The following is a 25,815-nucleotide window of genomic DNA, read 5'->3' as shown; positions in this document are numbered from 1 at the left end:
TCCTCATAAGGTACTAGGGGGAATTAAAAAATGATGTTTTGGGCCAAAAAATGCTGTCTGACACATTTATGAAGGCTTTTAGGCCATTTCCGACTCGTTAGACAAAGTTGGCATGGCCTAGTAAATGAGGCATAGTTTCGGAGAAAGGGGCATGGCCATATGGAAAGTAGCCCATGCCAAAATGTGGCATACAGTTGAGGCCAGCTAAAAGAATGTCTAACAGTAGAACTCGATAGTCCGGATTCATTATACAATAATGAATATGGTGCAGCACAAGACTGTCGGAGCCTAGATATTAATATATATATTAATGAATCTCCCCCACTAACTCAATTCTACTGGAATAGTTAGATTTGGCCAACTTTGGAAATATATATTATCAACAACGTAATTTGTAAATGATTTAAGTAGCACAAAGTTAAGTTAAGGCAATTATAAACGTATGCCACAGAGATACATAACGCTCTAGAAATCAATGATCCAGAGTATCCGATCCCTGATATAAATTTGTGTTCACATTTGTTATGTTCCTAAAATCTTGTGTAAGACATCATAATCAGACAGAATATTGATCATTTCATTATACATTTGTCTAAAAAATGACTTAGTAAATATAGCTGTTGGAAATAATACATTGAAAATGTAAATGAAAGCAACAGTGAGGATTTTCTATGAAATCCCAGAAGTATGAAGCCAGATGGAGGAGACAGATTTAAACTAGTATGGCTTAATGATAAGTCTGGTCAACCAGGCATGCATTATCATCCTCGATTCATCTCTTCTGGTGCATGCTACCAGGGCGGGGAAGCAATGTCCATGTATTTCAAATTATAATAATTCCAGGTTTGAAATATGGAATCATTTCATTATATGAAAACTTATTGTTGTTGTGCATTATTTTCAATAATCAGATGCCTTGTATTAGCTACACAAATTCTGTGATTTCTTAATGAAATCATCAGCAAACACAAGTTATAAACTACAGGAGCCACATGAAGATCGCAGGCATCAATTTTGAAACCAAAAATTGTTGAGATTTCAAAGATAACATCCTGGATTCTTTATACTTTCCCACATTGTCAAGGCACAAAAAAAGTGTGAACCGTGCACTTCTCACAAACTATTTCCTTGCCTACTTGGTGGCCCGTTGCTAAACCACAGGTGAAAACTGGTCGGTATATTATACCCTGTGTACATGATGATAAAAAGTGAGGTCAGGCAAAACCAAGATGTTGACGAGGTACAAAATCATTAATTATTAGAGTTGTTCAAGGATACAAGCAAAGGTCAGTATCACAGCATAAGCACAGTAGAGTATATGGATAACCAAGAGCCAGAAGACTTGTCTTGACTTGAGAAAATGGAATATATACAGTGACTGGACACTGCCACAGGTGTAATGCTCCATTGGGCGCTCATAAGAGGCATTTGTACACATCATCCTAGCTGGGACAGCCTGCTGACAAATATCAAAGAACCCCCTGCAGACCATACCCCCGGGTGTGGCAGGAAAATTGGTCAGGAAAATTCAATCTGCTGAACTAGAACCTCCCAGAGTTATAACACATACACCATATTTATTATTGGTACTGCTCTGCGTAAAAGATTGCAAAAATCGGTTTCTTAAACCATATCTTAACAATTTTTGTAGTGTGGAAGAGCACACCATTGGGAAAACCATCATAATGAAGGGTGTACTTTGCCAGATGTGATATATTGGTATAAGTAACATCTACACAAATGTCAGGTTGACTAAATATTGCCCCAACATCTCACTGCCTCTGCTAACTTGCCAAACTGCCCATAGACTCACATATAATACTTGTCTATTTTCAGTGATAAACATGGGTCTCTTTGACTGGTCTTTTTTTTACAGTACACAGTGTCATATATAAAGAAAGGTGCAAAATAATTTGTTTTCTGGTAACTTTCAATTGAAATCAGTATATTTTTTTTCATTTTTTGTTGAATTAGGGTGAAACACTTTTAGATTTTTAATTATTTAGTAGTAGTAATTTAGTAATGTGTCTCCATGGCACATCAATTAACCTTGTATACCAAAGTGCTGGATTGGCCCATCAAAGTACCAGAAGGCACTTAAATGGACAGTGGGTCTCAGAATATTTTTATTTTGGTGGCCCTAAGGAACCCACTAACACTTGTAAGGGCTGGCACCAATTGTGGGCTTTAACTCTTTAAATTCCACCGGTAAAATTGTCATTTAAATTGCTGTGAGCTCATGTAGTGGGAGCGCCCTACATGAGCATACAGAAATTTAAATGCCGCTGATGACTTTTTTTGGGAGAGGATCATTGCACCAGGATGATGTCATCCTGAATGATGACCATCCCTAAAGGGACAGTGTGCAGACCTGTAGGCATGTGGCGCATGTGGGCACATTAACTTAAATAGTTTAAATTAACTATTGCAAAGTCAACAGCGGCTTTTCAACAGTTAAGATGTTAAGGCGTTACTGGTGGGGGTTGGGTCAGGGTTTGGCTAAACCAGGATGTAAGCAAATTTTAACAACTGTGTTTGTTAGACCTATAATGCCAGCCAAACTTCCTCCTGTGTTTTGCTTTGTGCTGTATTTGTCTGCGTGTTTCACTCAGTGTAGGAAATGAATGTTGCCTAGTTGTTCCTTACCATCTGTCTGGGGGGATCGGCAAGTAGGTAGAGTTTACCATTAGAGCTCACCATCCAAGTCTCCCCTTACTTTTTCCCTTGATTGTAGGTCCCCAGTCAGCAGCATTAAATTTTTTCACGGTTGCTCCTGTGATCCATGTCTTGGGTCGCAGGCACACCTGTGTGCCTCCGCGTACCTCTGGAGCCCAGCTGCAGCCTCAATCACCCTCCTTCGCTTCAGTGGTAGTGCTGGCAGCGGTTGCGCGAGTGTCGGCCCTGTAAGATTTAAACCAGCTCCAATCATTAGCACACCTACCGGCTGCTGCCCTAATAAATATCCGGTCTCATCCTGCATCCCCTGCCGGATCTCTGTGCCTCGTGCCTCACAGAAAGCTTTACCCTGCGTTTATAGGGATTTCCTGTTGTGACCTTGATTCCTGTTCCTGACTTCGGTTCTCTGCCACCTGTCCTGACCTTCTGCCTTGTCCATGACTCCATCTCTGTCTGCCAATTTTGTGCCTCACCATGGCCACCACCGTGAGCAAAGTTGCGCCTATGGAGCGACCTGATGGTATCCTGCCGCAACAAGTCCAACCCGCTTTGCGTTGGGCTCTGGTGAAGACCGGGTGCTACTTAGACTCTCAGGTGTCTGCTCGCAGTGTTTCAGTAGGTCCACTACCTATGACCCCAACACATTTATTCTATAATATAATGAGACATAATATTATTATACGTAATTACATTTGAAATAAGGTAAAATTGAATTCCAGCCAATGACTATATAAAAGATTAATTCCGATTAGCAAGCTACGCAAATCTGACAGCCAATATTGTGTTACATAAAAAATTCTATTACAAAATCAATATCTACCAGCTAAGCACAAAGCACATATTTATCCCAAATTTTGTAAAGATTGACAATTAGTAACAATCTTTATTCACTGCTTGAAAGATTATCTGCTTATCTTCCATATATATATATATATATGTGTCTGAATTTTCTACATGTCATAATTGATGTAGTCACTTTAATAAATAAAGTCATGTTCTGTATTCTGAATGTCTTTGATGTTCTATTAGAAAGACAATAATAAATTATTACAATGGTAGAATCCGGAGACTCTGAACATTGCCCCCTTAATTCAGTTAATAGGGTCATACTTCTATCCTGGTTGCTATGCATTCAGTCATGTGGAATGCTAGTAACAATCATTATCGTTTGTTTCTAAACAGATCAAGAGCTATTTACCATCTCAGTGTTTTGTGCACAGCTGGGTGACTGGCAAATGTCCAAAATCCATTAACATTTGAAAAAATGAGTCCCATAATGCATCTTTTCTGTGTCTTGAGCAGACTATATTGGCACACGTTAGGAACCAATTATATTTGCACCACTATAAGCTGCATGCATTGAACTTCTTAGTAAATGAGGACTAATTTCCTTTCCAGAATAGTACTTTCACATTCATGAAATGACCTTGAAAAAAAAATAGATAAAGTAAAAGGAATGAATTTATAAAGGAAACACAAATGAGATAAAAAAGGGCCCCGGATGATCTAATCATATCGTCACACTCAGCTACTTTTTTAATCATTTATTGAAAGATGAGATAAGTAAAAAAAGAAAGAAAACTACAATAACAATAAAAATTGACATACAAAATGTTCAAAAAGAAAATTGACTATAGTCTGAATTTGGAGTGTATGTGAGCTTGTGTCTTACACCAGAGCATCGTTTACCAACCTGACCAATCCGAGCTCTCTGTATCCTTTAACGGTTAATGCATCACCGACGCCAAAAATGGTATGTTCCATCACGTCCAACAGTTCCAGAACAAGCAGTGTTATTAATCTGACACCTAATGTTAGATTTTATAGTACTGCATATCTCATGGTAGAGACCCTTATTAATATGATGGGGACTGAAATTAACTGCACTGATTGCTGGGCAATGACGAGGAGTAGAGAAAGTTTTTTTTACAGTGTATGATGCTTACCCTATGCTATACTGTTGCTGATATTGCTTAAGGAGTTGGCCACTTTTCAATTAATCTGTCCCATTAGACATGTCTCTGCATGTATCTGTTGACTCCCGATAGCTTCATTGCTCCCTTGTTCTCACCATGATACCCTCTTCATATACAGTATACACAGCTTCATCTCCCTTATTGATTCAGTCCTTCCTCATGGCGTCTCCCAATATATCTCTCTCTCACAGTCCGTCCTCACTGACAGACACAGGAAGAGGGGTGCAGAAAGAGTCATAACTCTGCTGCTTCAGCTCCTCCTTTTCAGCAGAGCTCACACATGTAAACAAAGAATCACAGAGAGCCTATAGACTGCACACAGGAAGTTTATTAGGAATGCTGAATCACTTGATGAACATTCAGGGATTATTATTATTAAGTCATTAAGGTAGATGAGCAATGGGTGTTCCATTCAGTATCCTTATGGACATAGCTGACTTCATATATAGAGGGCACCAAAAGATAATTTTGCATTGGGTGCATCGATTCTATGTTGGTCCTAGTCCATGCAAAACAGCATTAATTTATGTAGCCAATAAAAGAGCATTAATAAAGTTTCCTAAAAATTGCCAAATACTAACCCACTGATGGTCCCTTAATGAATGCATTCCACAATGAAAATTTGTTATTGGTTTGTTATGAAAATTCTTTATTTAAAAATAAAGTTATTGCAAGTCTTTTTTGTGACTATTCTTTGGATTCTTTACAATTAACATCTTCATAACTAACAACAAACCATAATTTTTATTGGTATGTCTATTAATTTTTTGAAACATGACATTAGGGAGTCAAACATCCCCCATTACATTCAGTAACTAGTCCCAAATGGTCACAGAGCAGCTCAACCACATCCATAGCACGTCTTTAGGTTGCAAAAAACATTGGCTTGTTTTTCAGAAAAGAACATATTGGGGCACATTTACTTACCCGGTCCTGTCGCGATACCACGGTGCTTTGTCCGACGAAGTTTTGGGTGCGGCGTGATTCACTATGATCGTGCGCTCGAGTTCCTGCATGTGTCGCTGCTGCGCCGAGGTCCGGCGGAGTTCACCTGCTTCTTCCTGGTGCATGTGAGCGCTTAAACTTGCGACAAAAATCCGTTTTTAAATTAGCAGTTTGTCCAAATCCGTCATGTTGTCCAAAGGCCGCTCCCCCCCCCCCCCAATTTCTGCCACGTGCAAGCCGGGGCTGATGCGCCAAAATCCCATCGAGTGCGCCAAAAGCGGAAATCGTTGGGAAATCCGACGAAAATGCATCCGACAGACCCTAAGTAAATGAGCCCCATTATAATGAGGTAGATGGTGCATTGTACAGATTTGTTGCACCCACAAATCTCCCTTTTTATATTATCCTCTGAGTATGACAAGCCCCAGTATTGCGTTTGGGGCATGTGAAGTTCATCTTGTTTGGTCAGAGGAGCTTTGTAGAGGTATTGCACATGTGCTGGGATTACTGAGGTTAGTGCGTTTGATAAGGATGCAAATGTACATGCAGTTGGAAGGTTAAAGGGGTTTTCCCTTTTCCGCAAATTAATGTTAATGTTTTTACCACAAAAAAGTTATACAATTTTCCAATATACTTTCTGTATCAATTCCTCACAGTTTTCTAGATCTCTGCTTGCTGTCATTCTATAGAAAACTATAACGGCTCGTTACACCACACAGCTCTGATTACTCTCCGTGTTATAATGAGCCGTGCACCTGTGTGACCATGGTCAGATTTCTTTCCACTAACGGTAAACATAAAATCTTTCTATAGAATGAGAGCAAGCAGAAATCCAGAAAACAGTGATGAATTGATACAGAAAGTATATGGTAAGTTGTTTTACTTTTTATGATGCAAACAATAACATTAATTTGCTGAAATGGGAATACCCCTTTAAGGATGGTAATTAAAAAGAGGTGCCCAACAAAGAGCAGAGGGAAGGGGCATTATAAGCAGCGCTATGAAAGCCTCATGTACACCATCTACATGATTAGCACATTTTTTACTTTTTGGAAAACAAGCCAATACTTTTGGGATTCATGTTCATAGAATCATAGTTTATACGGTTGAAAAAAGACACATGTCCATCAAGTTTAACCAAGGAAAAGAAGGGATTGGATGAGAAAGAGATTTATGGGAAAAAATGCTACGTAACCATGTTGAGAATGTAATTGAGACAGTGTGACACTACTTATAACAAGTTGGGTCATGGTGTTAGTCCCATTTGAGACAAATGAACAACAGCTTAATGATTAAATCAATGCCCAATAAACAACGTTCTTGTACTATGCAGTGGGTACAGAAAGCATTCAGTCCCTTTAAATTTTTCACTTTTTATTTCATTGCAATATTAAGATCAAAAAGTTCTTTTTTTTAGTACTAATATACACTCTGCACCCCATCTGAAATGTAGATATTTTTGCTCCTCCAATTTAACTGACTGGACTTGCTTAGGCAAGCCACAAACCTATCTATATAAGACATCACAGTTCACAGTGCATGCCAGAGCACATAAGAATCAGGAGGTGTACGGAACTGCCCAAGGAACTCAGAGAATTGTGACAAGGCACAGATCTGGCCAAGATTATAAAATAATTTCTAAGAGCACAGTGGCCTCCATAATCTTTAAATCAAAGAAGTTTGGGAGAACCACAACTCTGTCCAGACAAACTAAGCACCCTATGGTGAGAGAGGGGGGAAAGTTCCACAATGTCAACTTTAACTGCAGCCTCCACCAGTCAGGGCTTTATGGCAGAGTGTGCCGATGGAAGCCTCTCCTCAGTGCAAGACATTTGAAAGCCTGCATACATGAAGGACTCCCAGACTATGAGAAATAAGATTCTCTGGTCTTTTTCTTGTTTAAAAAATTAGCAAAAATATCTATATTTCATTTTTTTTCTGTGAAGATTGGGGCAGAGTGCACATTAATGAGCAAAATTACATAAATACATAAATGCACATAAATAGGAAACTAATGGTGACTCACCAAAGGCCTATGGGAGGTGGAGGAGTTGTCCAGTATCTCAAAGACAATCCCAAAGTCCGTTATCCCATAAATGGTGTCCAAAAAAAAAATATAAAGAACACTGGGGGAGATGTATCAATCTGGAGTAATTTGCACTTGAAATGCCTCATGCCACATTTACTGAAGGTTGTAGACTATATCTAGGCTGTTTTTCGACACCATTAAAAAGGGGGGGGGTCCTCAGTAACTAGGGGGCATGGCTGAAGAGAAAATAGCACATGCGGCAGAAAATTCAGTCCGTGCACCAGAAAATTCAATATAATGGAGCAGAAAAGTAGTCCAAATAATAGAAGGTACAAAGTACGACTTGCCAGTGTTATACTGCACCAGATATATCCCTGTGTCTGACGCTGGAGGATTAATCAGGTGCAGCAGTGAACTGACTCTATAGACTTTGGATATATAATGCTACAGACGGTCCCCCACTTAAGGACACCCGACTTACAAACTACACCTGGTTAAAAACGGACCCCTCTTCCCACTGTGACCTCTGGTGAAGCTCTCTGGATGTTACTATAGTCCCAGGCTGCAATGATCAGCTGTAAGGTGTCTGTAATGAAGCTTTATTGATAATCCTTGGTCCCATTACAGCCAAAAATGTAGAATCTCCAATTGTCAATTTTTTTTTGCCTGGAACTACAATTATAAAATATACAATTTCGACTACGGAACCGATCTTGTATGTAACCTGTGGACTGCCTGTATATTAAACTACATCTTACATTGGTAGGTACCTATGGCTCAGTGTTCCGTATATTAATCACTACACATATTTACACCCCATAATGATTGGGAAAATTGAATCAATATTACTAAATTCTTCTCCGCAATCTCTTGATGTAAACCCCCCCTTAAAGCATAGAGCACATTTTGTATTAACATAGGGTAATTCTTATCATTCACTATAATCATTTCACATCTTTGGTGGTTTGATTTACATTAAAGCTAAATTAAAGCTACAATTATCTTTAGGGATACACAACACATTTCCCTTTCATATAATCGGAATCCGAATTTTAAAATGTAATTAAATTTGGAAAAAAAAAAATCACACATCATTTTAAAAATCGAAGCTCTTTTATAAAGTGCACTCTAAATGCGACACGCAATTCCCCATCTTTATTATTTGTGTGTAATATGACTATTTTTTCCTAGGGCAGGATCCTATGTTTCATTTCCTAAGAGAAGTCACCAACAAAGTTGTTCAAGTTGAAGAGTTCTTCTTGTGGGGATATTGGGACTGGAAAACAATTAGCCTGATTTTCTCTTGAATTTCAAGTCCAGGGCGCAGTATGCAATGTATTAAAAATGAATTCACAAGAATAGCACTAACCCATTACTTAATCAATTCGGGCTCTATGCCTCCACAGGTGGAACAGAATAGAATCAGTGGAGTAATCCATTCTAACACCATGGGACCTGTATTGTTCTTTGCTGAAATGAAAAGAAAATAGGATTCGGTCTCCATCCAGGAAAAGAAACCACGTGAAAAAGAAATTCAATTTAATTCTTTATTAAACAGAATCAATCAAATTTTATTAAAACAAAGTTGTGGAAAAGATTGCCACTCTGAGTAAAGGGCAGATAGATCCCATGTGAGTGCAACATGAATTTGGGGAATTATGCAGGATCATAGGGAAGATTTATCTACATGCTAGTTGTTAACGGTCTCAGCGCTATAGTTTTACTTTTATTTTATTGAAACTTTATGCTGCTTAATCTATCCATCTCTGCAAAAAAAAAAAAAAAAACGCGGCTGCACGGTGTCATTAACCCATTAGCAAAAAAAGCTCCAGAGTTCCGGTAAAGAATAAAGATACCCAACACAAAAATGAAGCAGCACTCCAAATCCAAAATGGTAAAATGAAGTTTATTCCTAAGAAGGCAACCTGAAAAAGGTGGTAACCACACCGAAACGTCGCCTTTTTTGGATTTAACTTCACTCCAATTTTAACCTACAAAAAGAAATCTATCTATCTATCGATCTATCTTATTAAACGAGAAAGTCTAGGGCAGCACAACCTATGTACCACTTTTTTCAAGCAAAGTGACCAGAAAGTGACCAGCCAATGGGTATATAGGGACCAACCCACAATCTGATTGGTCAGTTACAAAGTAGTGCAATAAACATGAATATACAATATAATACAATAAAATATTTACGGTCTAAACAGTGATTGGAACCGGGGTTCAGTATGATTGTCCAGCGAATGATGGCGCAAAGAGGAAAAGAAAGGAAAGGCAGTCCAATATTCCTTGCTAGTAAAGAAAAATCCGTAGGTTTTTCCTCTGCCTCTACATCATTTGGACATATAACTATCTAGGTAAATGTCAAGGTATAGCCAGTGAATCTTTAAATAAAAGAATTCTCATGCACATTCGGCGGTAGGGGCAACTACCGCCGAATGTGCATGAGAATTCTTTTATTTAAAGATTTTTTACTTAAGGCCTTTTTTCATTCCTATCATTGTGAGTATAAAAATTAAAGATTACTGTCTTCAATCAAAGCTGTGCTACACTATTGCTTTGTATTTCGTTCTATATACACGTTTCTGGATCGAGGTGGAACGAAAAAGAGCGGTCGCTCGGTTTCTGAGCCGGAAGGAAAAGAGACCAACACAGCTGCTCGCTGCGTGCCGCGTGCGGACTAACAATCGCATCACAAGGAAGGATCTGCTTGAGAACGTGAGGGCTTTTATTAACCTCATTCCCACCTTACCAAAGGTACTGTTTTCACTGGCTATACCTTGACATTTACCTAGATAGTTATATGTCCAAATGATGTAGAGGCAGAGGAAAAACCTACGGATTTTTCTTTACTAGCAATAAAATATTTAGCCATACAATCATAATTAATATATAGATTCAAAAGTGCATGTGCGATATATAAAGTGCTGTGCATATTAAAACCAAATTATGCTACCTCTCGGTTAAGAACTGCCCTATCTATCTATCTATCTATCTATCTATCTATCTATCTATCTATCTACTGTATGTCTATCTATCTATCTATCTATATATCTATCTATCTATATATTTATATATCTGGGCAAGAAAACGTCAGCACACTGGAGAGGAGGAGGGATGAGCACTGCTCACCCCTCCACCTCTCCATAGAGAAGTGCAAGAAGAAGTGCCCCAGAAGAAGCCTTGGCGGACATGAAAGCTAGCGTCCCGCTATTTGATTTGTGATATGCACATTTTTATCTGACTCTTGTGAGTATGATGAACTTAAATAAATTTTAACTTTGTTGGAACGTACCACACCATCTGACTGCATATTTCTTCCAGCTACAGTGCTTTACAATATAATTAAAGGAGGATAATGAAAGTGCGATGGTGCTGGTCTGAATGGTGACATACTTTCAGCAGGAGAAACTGAGGATTGGTGCCCTTCACCGGTGGTTAAAGATGGAATAACGAGGGAGAAGAATAATACTGGGAGCTCCGGTCATAGTGAAATATTTTTTTCTCTATTTCTTTGGACTTTATCTAGGACTGTGTGGACCGGTCTTATACCGTGAGTAGCTCCTTAAGGGCAAACTGTGCACCATGAATAACTGTTTTCAGGTCCTAAAGCTGTATGCAAATGACCTGAGAGATAACCAATGAGTCATTATCATATTCAAGCTGTCCAGCTTATTCATGAGTGGGAGGCACAGCCACACCCCCAGTGCTTGACTGATACCCTGTATAATGGCGTGAGGTATAATGGTGTAATGGCTCCTCCATTTGCTTCCTGGTGCTGGCTACCCCTGCAGCCTGTGTGTATGAGATCCTCCTATACACATGACTAACAGCCTGTATAATGATGTGAGGTATGATTGTGTAATTGCTCCTCCATGTGCTTCCTGGTGCTGGCGCCCCCTGCAGCCTGTGTGTGTATGAGATACTCCTATAGACATGACTGACAGCCTGTATAATGATACTAGTGCTTGCTCCTCTCTATACTTACGGTTGCTGGCGCCCCCTGCAGCCTGTGTGTGTATATGAGATACAACTGCTCCTGGATGCAGCCATGTTATAGCACAACATGTCAGGCACTTGTGTAGCTGATGTCTTTGTCTCACATGTATATAGCAGAACATGTCATGTACATGTGTATCTGATGCCTGTGTCTCTCACATGTGTATTGCAGAACATGTCAGGTACTTGTGTAGCTGATGTCAGTGTCTCACAAGTGTATGAGAAGACACAGCATGTCAGCAGATAAAGCACAGACACTAGCAATGCTTTACTATACATTACACATAGACATGAGCAGGGGGAGGAGAGGGGAGGGAGAACAGGGTTGACATCACTGCCTCTGACCATGTGACCAGCCTCATTTACATAATAAATGCAACCAAGTCTCAATGAGAAATGCCAGGAAGTATGGTATGGATGAAGAGATAATAACCAATAGGGAAGCAAGGCAGAGGCTGTGAGTAGGGGAGGCAAAGAGACCCTACGCGTCAGGCTGAAGTGACTTCCTCAGGGATAAGTGAGCCATTGCTCCCAATCACAAGGATACCTCTCCACCGTACAACCCATACCAAACTTGAGGGGTCTAGGCCTAACATTAGGGGTGTTCTGATATTAGCTGGGTTCCAATGCAGCTAGGATTTTGATACTCTGGCCTTGAATCCTGTAACTGGGGACCCATAATTATGAATTATGCCCCAGTTATGGACAGCTATGATATTTCCTTTGTCTCATAGTTTATTTGGCAGCAAAACTACACACAGGTCCACTATACCTTTGATCTCTTTGTCCCTAGAGATGAGCTAGCAGAGGTATGAACTTCTGCACTTGCTCTAGGGTCATAGAAGAATATCCTGTAGTGTTGGCTTCATGGTGTATGTAAGTGCTATTTCTTGCAACACAATTTGAAAGTGAAATCCAGCGCTCAGTCAGAATCAGTCGGAACGTACGACAGCCCGCCCCCCAATTTCTGTGCAATGAATGAAGGCCACCGCATCAATTCGATTGCATGCAACACACTCCCCTGTTAAATATCTGTCACAGCCTCGCAAAACCCCAAAATCTCGGAAAGTCAGACGAAAGTGGTCCATGGACCCTTGATAAATGAGCCCCATTATGTCTCTTGTTTTACAATCTATTTTGGGATACTGATCCCTTTTGTATACTTATAGTGTATTTTGTATACATTCAGCTCTAGAGCTAAACAGATATATTGAGGCTCTTCCAAGTGGTGTCCACAGTACAGTACTCAAACAATGAGCTTAATTCATGGGAAATATTTTATTTATAAATACATAAATAAATGAATTACAAAATGTTTCTTGTTGTCTATGTAATCCTTGCCATTTTGTAATTGGATGAATATTTTTCCCACTATGACATCTGTATTCTCACAATGGGATGTGCGGTCCAGCCCTCTAACATCACTACTGTAGCACCATCCATCAATACATGGCCAAGACCTAACTAGGTTTCAGGAATGAATTATAATGTGCAGTTTTCTATTTGCTGGTGCTTGTGCGAGGCTCAGTACTGATGCCATGTATACAGATAATCATAGTGTATTACATATAGTAAGGAGATAGTGGGCAAAATATTATTCCTTCCATGTAGAGTCCTTCTGAAACACAGTGGATCTTGTGATCGCAAAAGATTAGATAATGTGGAAAATGCAATTCCTTTAGCATCCCATCACTTATGCTTCTCATTTTGTAGAGATGATGGAACTACTTGCCAGTTATCGCCTTTACAATTCAATACCCAAAGGAACACACAAGGCAGAACCCATCCATTATACGATGACTGGAGCAGGGCTTCTTGTGTACAGCATTAGCTGAGATGATATTAAAGAATTTTGGAGATTTTTGATCAAAGGGGCATCAACGTGGATCAGTTTTGCCCAAATGGGTCATTTAAGTAGATTGTCCAGTTTCAGAAATTACTGTAATTGTAAATATTTGTATAATAAAAATAGTTTTGCTGAATTGATTGTTTGTGGTTTTCTAGATCTGTGCTTCCTGTCATTCAATGGTACTTCCAGGGGATGGTCATGTGATGTGATGGACATATAGGGGCAGATTCACTTAGATCGTGAGTCCGAGTTCCTGCATGTGTCGCTTCTGTGCTGAGATCCGCCGGAGTTCACCTGCCTCTTCCTGATGCATGTGAGTGCTTTATCTTGCGACACATTTCCTTTTTTAAATTCCGCGTTTTTTCCGAATCCGTCGGGTTGTCCGACGGCCACGCCCCCCGATTTCTGTCGCATGCAAGCTGCCGCCGATGCACTACAATCCGATCGTGTGTGCCAAAAACCCCAGGGCAATTCAGGGCAAAAGAGTAATATTCGGGAAACCCGACGAAAGTGCAGCGTTCGAACCCTTAGTAAATGTGCCCCATACTGTAGATCCATGGGATTTTATAGTCACAGGATAGTAATCGGTAATGCATACTTAAGCCCTTTTAATTTAGCTCCTACTATTACAAAACCCATAATTTTTTATTCTGTCTATTTATGAGGGCTTGTTTACTCTTGGATCTATTATTATACTTAATGGAACCATTTAATTTTTGTACCAGGGCAATGGAATAAAATTTCTAACAGCATTGTAAAAAAGATCAGTCCCACCATTTCCTTATAAAGTTTTTGCCTATGAAGCCATTTTGAAGATTTGGACTTATTTAAGCTTATAGCTAGAGGGGGAAAAAACTAAAGGTCCAGGCCAGGGTCAAAACCACAATTCTCAATATGAGCAAACAATTGTCACAAAATCCTACAAATTCCCAAAACTATGCTAAGGGATTTGCTCCAGTTTTTTGCTTGTTCTTTTAGGTGCAAACTCCTTACACATGTATTTAAGAAACGTCAGCACCACATTTGTGTTGCACGTGACTCCTTTGTGGTGCAACTTCACTACTCTACATAAATGTCTGCACTGAAGAGGGCGTTGCCGGTGCTCAATCTGACCATGTGCCACATTTATCATGTAATGTCCGACAGAAGTGTGTCACACACCCCATGTTAAAGGTGCACCAAAAAAAAGTGGTGCACTGTGTCAGAGTTGTGAAGAGGGCACCAGATTCATGAAGAACAGGCGCCAGAAATCCTGAATCTGGTGCCCCCTGCACACTACACAGGTAAACTGCATCTAGTACAGACTTCACTGGTCTTAGTAACTTTGCCCTGGTGTCTAGAGTTGATTTGTAGAATTTCTAGATATGTCTAAAGTTGATTTGTGGCATTACTTGACTACATAATGTGTGTTACAGACAATATTGTGTGTTGTACAGAGGTTGTATTGGTACATACCCTGTTTCCTCTAAAAAAAAAAGACATCCCCCAAAAATAAGACCTAGTACAATTTTGTTCAGGCTTAGAAATATAAGGCCTCCCCTGAAAATAAGACCTAGTGTCAGTCATTGCAGCAGCCTCCCCCCACACCATACATTAGTATTAGGAAATCTTTTAGATGCTGCAGAAGGTTGTGACATGGGGAAGAATTCATGGAATTAAATCACTGACTGTTGTGCTACAAATGTGATCCCAGCAGCTTCCAGGATAAGAAGGGTCATTTATAAAAAGTGCTTTTACTAAACATGAGAGATTGGGGCCCATGATTCTAATAGAAATGGAGTCACAAGAAACACAGCATGAAATTCAGAGTTTGGAGAGTCATAAGGAGGTTAGAGAAGTAGAGTTTTTGTTCAACGATAAATGTAAATTCTTGTTCATGGAAAAATAAGACTTCCCCTGAAAATAAGACCTAGCGCCTCTTTAGGAGCAAAAATTAATATAAGACACTGTCTTATTTAGTGGGATAAAGGGTACTTTCATACAGTATTTAGTCTTCTTCAACCACAACTATTGTTCTAATCTACAATAACAAGAACCACTCTACTAAGTAGAAAGAAACAACAGTCCATCATTACTTTAACCCATGGAGGTCAGTCAATTCAGAAAATTTCAAGTGCTTCGAAGATATCCTATTGTGCAGTCAAGAAAAACATGTTCTCATGAGGACTACCGCAAAAAAAAAGGCGAAGATCTCTGCTTCAGAGGAGAAGTTTAGAAACTGCAAAATAACAGCACTTTAGATAAGAGGAAACATACATCCTTCACCAAGATCATGTATGAGACACATCTCAGCATCAACTGTTCCGGGGAAAATAGACTTTAATGGTCAAATTTGAAAAAAAAAACACATTATTACTGAGAAAAGAAAGACAAATAATAATAATATGTTCTGGTTCTAACCACCATATTTAATTGAATTTTAATAGAACCATAATTTACTTTGGAAATAATTTACAGAAAGTATTCAGACTCCTTTAAATTTTTCACTCTTTGTTTCATTGCAGCCAATTGGAAAGATCAAAAAAGTTCTTTTTGTGCTCATTAATGTACACTCTGCCCCCACCTAGAAACTAATGAACAGAAATGTAGATATTTTTGCTAATTTATTATTTGGTAATAATTATTGAGACCTTTTGCTCAGTATTGGAGCTATTACAGCCATGAGTCTTCTTGGGAATGATACAACAAGTTTTTCACACCTGGATTTGGGGATCATCTGCCTCTTCATGGCAGATCCTCTACAGTTCTCTCAGGTTGGATGGTGAACATTGGTGGAAGCCATTTTCAAGTCTTCAAGAAATCTGACCATGGTCACACAGGTGTGTCACTCGTTATACCACACACCTCTGATTAGAAAATATATTGAAACTTTTTATAACTTTTTATCATCATAACAATTATTTGCTGAAATGTGAATAATCCTTTAACCACTTCTAAAACCATTCCAGGTGACTACCTCAAGAAGGTGATTGAGAGAATTGCAAGAGTCTCAAGAGTAAAAGGGAGCTACCCTGAAGAATATTAAATATGAAACATAAAACAAGTTCAGATAACATGTGCAAGAACTCTCATGTTCAGACCAGATAATTGCACAAAACATAAAGTAAATAAAAATTATGGAGTAGAGATTGTGATTGTGCAATCTTCTCTTGGTGCTGGGAAGTTGATATTACTCTATTACTATGCTGCTACCCCCCCCCCCAGTATAAAAATTCATGAGTTTATAGCTTATTAAGAGCGGACTGCAACAAGCCTTGGAAAAATCTGGTACAGAGGAGTTAATTGAAAATTGAATTGAGGGATGTAGTCTAAATTACACTATTGATTACTATCTGATTTGTTCACTCAGAAGAACATGTATTAAATAATTAGAAATCCCCCATTCCCATAGTAACAAACATTAAATTACACATTGCCGTTTGCATTTCCTTAGCAAAACAATTTGTATGTTTAACATCTCCGAAGCTTCAAAAGCTCCATATGCAGACAATGTAAATATTTAATACACAAGACTAATAAAGATGAAAGACGCAACTGAAATGCACCAAACTTAATGGCAAACTCTAACTTCAGCTTCCTTCATCGCAAAGAAAAAAGTTCTAAAAATCGACTTTCTTGGAAGAAGTAGGAACTAAAACAAATTTTTTTCAAAAATGTTATAATGAAAAACAATTAGAAACATTATCATGCTGTATATTGGAGGGAATTCATCAAGACTGCACCAGTATTCACTAAATATGTGCATGAATTCAACAAGTTCGGACCTGTAGACCAGATCTGATCTAGCAGAGTTTATTTTGCTACAGTCTCTTTCGTTTTTTTTTGGTGGAGACTATAGTTTATGTGGTTCGCCAGCCCTTCACGCCCCGCCTACCCTCCACCCTTACTGCTCCCTGCCTGAACAAATGAGTTGCTTAGGACACAAATGTGGTGCAGACACTTTTTTAATACATGTGCAAACAGTTTGCACATAAAAGAACATGCTAAATCTGACATAAAATGAATGCAGGGGCTTTAGTAAATTTGGGCCGTACTGTTGGTGAGAGGAAGATTCATGTGCTTTCTCTCCCACTGGGTATTGGATTTAGGAGGTCCACTCTGTTGGGCCTTGCTGATCTCTAATGAAGTATCACATGCAATAGATCTCTGTCCCAAGATTTGATAGTTGTTTTCAATCAAATGGTAGAGAAAATTTCTTGAATGTATAAAAGTTGCAGATTTTGCTGTTTATTTTTATTCAGTGTTAAAGGGGTTTGCTCACAATAGAAAATCCTCAAATTTTAATCCCCTAGTGATGTTTACACAATAAAAAACTTTACAATTTTACTTTTACTTTTATTTACTTTTATTGCTGTTTTACCTCCAATAACCATAAGTGATGGTCAGAGTAAAATCCCAGAGTGTTGGTGGGAACTCTCTAAGTAGACACTTCATGGCCCCTATAGTTCTGTGTGATCCCTTCTAGTTCTGACAATGTGCTTAGATTATCAGGGTACAGGTTTATACACACTTTCACTTACCTTCTGAACATTGGACTAGTATCTTTAACATAAAAAGAGATGAGATAGATCAGAGATTAGATGAGGTGATCCATGAGAATTATATTACACACAATCACACAGTCAGCTCTGCCACATCTGTGCTCTGCCACAAGACACTATAAGATCTGATCCCCCTCCCCAGATAAAGAACTTATCTGCCTGTAGTTTGTAGCAGTCCTCACTCTCCTCTCTCTGTTTGTTGGCAGGAAGTATGTGTGTGAGAGTTTGCCCTGGAATGCAAGGGTGGGGGCTAGGGGGAGAACAGTTCAGCTCCACAGCATCATGCATTATATCTGTGAAATGCTGTATTTTTGTGAATAACAGTTACCATAATTAGAGAATGTGTTATTGTGTAGTCCTAAATATATTTAAGAAACCTATCTTTGTGGGACAGTTTATACTATACCTTGTGGTAGAATTGATGAATTTGGCAAAATATGCAATGTTTTACCCTCAAAAGGAACCTGTTATATTCAACTTTGCATATCTTTAAATTTCTATTTTTCTTATATTAAAAGTAGTAGAATAAAGTACACAGTTTATCACCTGAACATGTTGGGGGCTGTGGTTTTCTACTACTTTTTGAATTATAATTCAAAAGAATAGTGCAATCGTGCCATAAATGTGTCTCAGACCGTGCAAAGTCCGATAGAAAACTGGCACAGGACCTTTGTGTTTGGGTTGAATACAGAACAAAAATGTAATGTGTAAATCAAGCCTAACAGATATAATCTAAGGAGGAATATCTCTATTATATGTTGCTATAGGAGGAACTATATGGTGCCTTCAACTCTGTATCTAAGAGCTTCAAATCATAAATTCTCAATAATTTTTATACTTAAAAAATAGCAACATTACTGCGATTAGATGTCATATGTATCCCTTATGTGATTACAGTCTTTTTACATGACTTGTAATGTATGTTTCCCATCAGCCCCATTACGGCGTCGCACACAGTCTACGTCCCTCATCTCATTCCAAAACCACATATCCAAACTATATATTCCATTGCAGCAACACATTCCAATGCCCACAGGATACCCATACGTCTGATCACCCATGCCCTGGTGTCATTATGTAGTCTGAGAACCTCCCTGTAGTCAGTGTAAAAAATGGGTTACAGCACATAATTCCTAATGTAACGTAGTGGTGGAGACGTTATCATATTGTGCAGAAAACTCTTGGAAATTCAATGAGCAGGCAGCATTGTCACATTGAATCATGTCATTTGTGAAATATTACACTCCATGTTGAAATGTTCAGAATGTATAACAGTCAATAAATTACATGAAGAATGAAACGGTTGTCGCAGGCATTGTTTTCTGTGAATCGAAGCATGTGTCCATAGGAAGTAGGATAAAGAAGCGAGACATAGGAAATGTAACCAAAAGATATTTTATACCAATAAAAAGTATTAGAAGATGTAAAAAACAGAATATACATTCAGCTTAATACTGGAGAGGATATCTGAGTATGCGGTGGAGTGCGGTGTCTCCATTAGGTCAAACAAGAACATATGCAGAATTCACAGACGCTTTGACACCGACCAATACTGAAAGCTAAAAAGTCTAAAATTGCCGCTTTCAGTAAAACAACAGACAGTAGTTAACAGTAATTATATTTCCTCCCAAAGAGCAGCAATTATATTAAGACATTTTAATATATTATTCCTGTCTGACAAGTAAGTGAACGCTGTTATCTGATACTTAATAATTATCAGGTTTGCTGGATTATGTTTCTTATATAATATATTTTAATATACTGGCACAGTATGGGAACGAGCCAGATTGCTACTCGTTTACAAAGAGGGTCCTCAACACGACCTACATTCTTCATAATAGATGGAAACAATCTGCTATACCTATTATTAAAAATGGAAAAACATTGGTAACACTTATCTGTATAAGTAGTAAAGCTTTTAAGTTCATAACTATAACTATATCAGAACTCAAAATGTGGTCTGAGTCCTGAATGGCCATCAAAAAAATAAAAATTATTTCTATTTAGTGGTATAACTAGAGTTTTTTGCACTCAAAAGCAAGCCCCAGACATTGCCTTCTCCTACCCCAAACCTAAGTACTCCTTAGTCATAGTTTTCCCCGTCCCATACATTATAAACATGTTCTGGGCATTGCCCTTACACAAATCATGAGGAAGATGTTGTGTGTCGAAACGTGTTTATTTCACTGCACCACTGTACATGTTTTTGTAACTCTTCGACAAATAAAGAAGTTTCGCCCATCATCAATGCAAAGTCTGTTCTGGTGCCGGACATTAAAGCATTTTTGGTATTGCCATAACAACACTATGAACCTAAAAGCAAGGTCTGGTCAGGGTTTTCCTTGTCCAATATCTAATAATATGCTCAAGTCATCTCCCTTCCCCTATCACAAACCTAAAAGCAAGCTTCGGTCTTTGCCCTTCCCTGTCCCAAAACAAGGAGCAAGATTTGCTAATGGCCCTTACCCCCTTGCAAACCAAAGAGCAAGCTCTTCTTTTGTCCCTTTTGTTTTCCCAAAACTCAGACAAACTCTAGTTATGGCCCCTAACCCATACTAAATGTTAAAAAAAACTAGAGTTGAGATGTGTTGGTGGATCTATCATAAATGTAGCATGAAGCTATATTTTTTCCAATACACTGAAAAACACTGCAAAAACATTTAGGTTCAATAGAGTTCATCGGTTACCCTTGGTGTCATGTGACACACCATAACTTTGAGTCTTCCGCTACTGAAATAGAAGAGAAAACTAGAAATCAAAAAGTAGAAGTAAATTCAGAATTCACTGTTTCCTGTGTTGATATTTATGCATGTTTGCAAAGCATTTCAAGACAACACTCTTGTGAAATAGAAGTGTTTAACAAGAGTATCACTGCCACGGTGAAAAATGATGACCACAACATAACTAGGTGTCAAGAACCTGACGAAGCGCTTGGTACAATTCTTTATATATATATATATTTTATTTATTTTATCTTTTGCGACCAGGCCAGCGCCATATTTCAAGCTTTCCTTACTGGAAAAAATACTGTTTACCGGTGATAAATATGTGCGTTTAGAATCTGCCAACACGGGGGAAGGAAGCTGCGGAATGAGACAGCGGCATCAGGTCTCCATAAAAACGATACAAGGAGTTGTGCCTTTCATGCTCAACTCTTTCAGGTTAGTGGTTCTTTACACTAATTTACCACATTTTTACCAAGGGTATTACACTATAGGAGTACCTCTTGTCTCTCCTTTTCTACCCATCCTCTTTGCAATTCAGGAGAGTGGGATACCATATACCACAGATAGGGATACCATATATCATGATGCTGCAGGTATAATTAAGGTATATCCTGCTATAACACCATCTGGGGGATATGTGAATACCAACACCCTGAAGTAAAAATCCAGTCCTTACTAGGGCATTACCTTGGACTGTACCCTAAAACATACACCTGCATTTCTTCTAGACTGTGGATAAAGCAGAGGGTCTGTTGATGCAGTGATAACATAAGTCCTGTTATGAAAGTGGCTCAAGAGGTGAAGATGCGGAGAACTGTACTATAAGCTAACTCCCTAGCTTTCCTGTTATTATAATATAATAATAGTTCCTTTATTACACACACTGATTACGCAGCACTACACAGAGCTTGCCAAATCGGACCTTTCCCCAATGGGGCTCACAATCGAATCAACCGACCAGTATGTTTTGGACTGTGGGAGGAAACTGGAGGACCCGGAGGAAACCCACGCAAACACGGAAAGGACATACAAACTCTTTGCAGATGTTGACCCAGGGGCTTAATCCCAGGTCCCCAGCACTGCAAGGCAGTAATGCTCACCACTAAGCCACCGCACAAAGGAATACCCACTGATGATCCCTAGGCAGTGGATATAGATGTAGAGCAACTGTTAGTCCAAGGAAATGAATCATTTCTCAAAACAGGCAAAACCTAAGAATGTATAATCAGTGAAAATATAATCTTTAAATAAATTGAAGAGTACATGTTCCTCTTACCTAACTACTACATGGACATGAAATACTACAGCCAAATACCTCCCTGAATTAACCAGTTTTGAAGATTATTTTGAGGGTTGTCAGTTCTGTTTGGCACAGAACAGTCTCATGGTGGTTAATTAGATTTTTTTCCTTACCGGATGGAAAGAAAATTATAATTGTAATGCTCTGAAACAGATTAGAAAATGTTAGAACACATTATCCTTCATTCTTATACTATTATCCTATTAACATAAACAGTCATGGATAGATAACGTCACCATGCGAGCATGCCCAGGTATGTCTCATTTCACAGTTTTAATTGCACAAAGAAATTATGTCAGATAAAATGTCAGCGTTTGGCTTCATACATTTCTGTGTGCATGTGTGGGGTAGGATTTCTTGGCATGTTTGAGGGGACGTTTGTTAGGTCTCTCATATGCTGTGTGAATGCTGCACTCTACGGCCTTTTAGCTCGGTGCCAACTTCATTTCATCACTAAACTGAGCTTCATTATCAGTTCAGAATGTTAAGATTTCATACTGTACATAGTAACATAATCTGTGAGACTAAAAAAGCCAAATGTTCCATGTTTGTGCCCAAGCCTCTTTTTCACCTTCCACAATTCATCCCACAGTTCTGGTTGGACTGTTTCTTTTGGTAGATAGTGGGGCACATTTACTTACCCAGTCCTCTCGCGATTCACCAAGATCGTGCGCCCGATATCCTGCATGTGTCGCTTCCCCGCTGAGGTCCACCACGGTTCACCTTCTTCTTCCCAGTGTATGTGAGTGCATTGCGACCCAATTTGAATTTTAAATCCTGCACTCAGTCGAATCAGTCGGGTTGCCAGACGGCCACACCCCCCGATTTGTGTTGCATGAAAGTCGACACTGTTGCCCCGAAATCCGATAGCGTGCGCCAAAAACCTCTGTTAAATGTGGCGCAAATCAGAAAAAGTCGGGAAACCCAATGGAAATGCAGTAAATGTCCCCCAGTGACTTTAGCTGTCACAGTACGAAGAATGGTAACGTCATGCTCCTTCCTTAGACTGGCCATAAAGGTCATGTGATTGCTGATATCTCTGACCCCAGAATGTGGAGCCCGGGGGGAGATAAATGCCCCCATCCTCTAGTTTTCCAGTATGAATACAGTTGATAAATCTTGCAGAGACTGAAATGACAAGGACGTGTATACCCAATCGGGATCAGCAAGTTCAGCCGAACCATAAAAAGGGTTTGTTTCAGGTATCTGAACCCAAGATGGTTGCTAATATCTGCCAGTGCCCTTTAAATGCCACCAGCAAAGCTTCCAGCTACATTTAAATTTTGATAAATGCATCTAAATGTGGCTTTGCCACTGGCATTTAAAGGGAACCATTCAGCAGATAATGACCTAATAAATCACTACCAGTATGTTGTCAAGCACTGAACACCTCCCAGATCATGTTTCTTTCATGACCTAGTGTGGGGGAATTATCCAGAAAATCAATCTGAAGTGAGATGTAAATTGATTGTATATTTTAAAGGAAGCAAAGATTTTAACACTGAAGTCAAGCTCTCTCTTTCTCAGAAAATCCCCTTCACTATTATCGATGTCTTGCACCTAGAGACATCACTAACCAGATCTTCTGAATTCCGTTGCATTATATCTATCACATAGGAGGAGGCGTTCATTGCTACATACCTTGACTTCAGTGTTAAACTCTCCTCCCCCTTGACTTTATACATTCAATTTACAGCTAACTTCAATGTTGCTTTCTTGGATGATGCCACCACACTGGACCGTGAAATAAATATTGTCACTGCTTGACAATGTTCTTGTAGTGGTTTACTAGAGCAATTGCTGATGACGTGTTCCCTTTAAAGGGCCGATCGCAGGAGTTACCATAGGAGTGAGGCTTAATGCCAAGCCCTAACCTCTGCCTAACATCCATGTCCTGATATTGTGGTAAAAGGATGTGGTAGTTTAAGGAAAATACATCTGTAATCACTATGTAGATCTCCTGCTGTCCATTAAGTATTGCATCTGGTTGTTAATAATTTCCCGTATATCACTTGGTGAAATACAGATTGTCTTTCTTTGACTGTTCTAGCACTCTCATCCCTTTTCTTAACAAAATTCTGATAATCCTTTCCCTGAGCAATCATTCCTGGAAAAGCAATGTTCTCAAAAGGAGTGGACAGGCCATTTTCAGTTGGAAAAGGTCTTCTTTGGCAGTATCATCCTAACATCGTATTCACATTCAATTAAAAGCAGTTTTGATGCTCAGTTCTCGAAATTCAAGTTTAGCAAAGGTCTTTCATCGGCTGCCTCCTCTATGAGATTTACCATCATTCTTTTTAATTAAATATAATTGATCACATTTCAAAGTCTCTTCCTTCAAGAGATACAAATCTCCTGTTACATTTCTGAAAGATCTTTCCACCTCCTTTGAATTTGCCATGAATCGTAGCTTAAGAAATAGGATTATTTTCTTGCTAAGGTTAGTATTCTGGGCAAATATTGTGTATTAGCTTTTTTTTACATTTATGATTAATTATCAGTCTTATATTTGAAAAAGTGAAAATCTAAAAATGAAAAAGTGAAAATCTAAAAACAATCCCAGCCCATAGTGTTATGTGACACTAAAGGAAACCAAAATGATATTATTCCAAAATATTAAATGGCCTTTGTGTTATAGGCTGGAATTAATCCCTTGTCCCCTCAAGGACAACCAGTGCCGCTGGGACTTAACACAAAAATCTGTATCAAGTCACTAAATATAATTTGTTGCTTATAGTACTATTCTCTTCATATGTGAGACCTTATGGGCCTCTAAGCCTCCTGGGCCCAGTTGTGACCAAATACTGTACACCCTCTGACCAAGTTAAACCCATGAACACAATCTTTATAAGTTGATCAATAGGGTTATGACCATGCCCTCCGCACCATCTGACCCCAAGTTAAACCCATGACCACAACTTCTTTCAGTTGATCAGTGTGGTTGCATTTACAGCTCCCACACATCTGATGGTCTATGATTAGACTCCTTTGTTCTGATGCCAAAGTACTTGGCTATGCTATAAACCAGTGATGGCGAACCTTTTAGCAGCCGAGTGCCCAAAAAGCAACCCAAAAACCCCCTTATTTATCTCGAGAATTAAAGCAGTAACTTATTGCTCTCTGTCCTTCAACAAATTTCAATCATATTGGCCTCCAGAGGACAGCAACGCAGTAGAAAGATGGAACATTTTAGCTTCTTTCCAGTGTTCCTCTTTACACAGAGAATAACGGGGCTGGCATGAGGCTCTCCAAAGATAATTCGGCTCTGTCTATTAATTCTCCCTCTTCCTACAGTCCCAAGTAGCGAAGGAAGTATGAAAATATGACCGAAAGCAGCATCTTTTAAGTTGCTTGGAACTTGAGGAAGATTCTTTGAGTCCTGTCTGGTGTGCTGGGGCGATGGCCTGGGTGCCCACAGAAAGAGCTCTGAGTGCCGCCTCTGGCACCAGTGCCATAGGTTTGCCACCACTGCTACAAAACCTTCCTTCTAAGAGTTCTGTGGTCCAAAACTGTACAGTGCTCATGACTTCTAAACTCCAAAGCAGTTTTCAACTTTATCCACACCCTAATAATGAGGATAAAGGTGAAAATCTGACAATATACAAGGACCTCGATGGTGATTGACATGTCTGTTGTGATCCATGGTAATAATACACTCACCCTTTTCTTCTGGCCAGGTTTCTGATTTCCACAAATAATCTTCTTCTGCACCATGATGCTCTACTGCTACATTGCAAGTTGTTCAATGGTATGTACCTAAAGTTCTCAAGT

The sequence above is a fragment of the Engystomops pustulosus genome, chromosome 10, assembly GCF_040894005.1.
Source record: "Engystomops pustulosus chromosome 10, aEngPut4.maternal, whole genome shotgun sequence".
Taxonomy (NCBI): Eukaryota; Metazoa; Chordata; class Amphibia; order Anura; family Leptodactylidae; genus Engystomops; species Engystomops pustulosus.
This window is presented reverse-complemented; position numbering follows the sequence as displayed.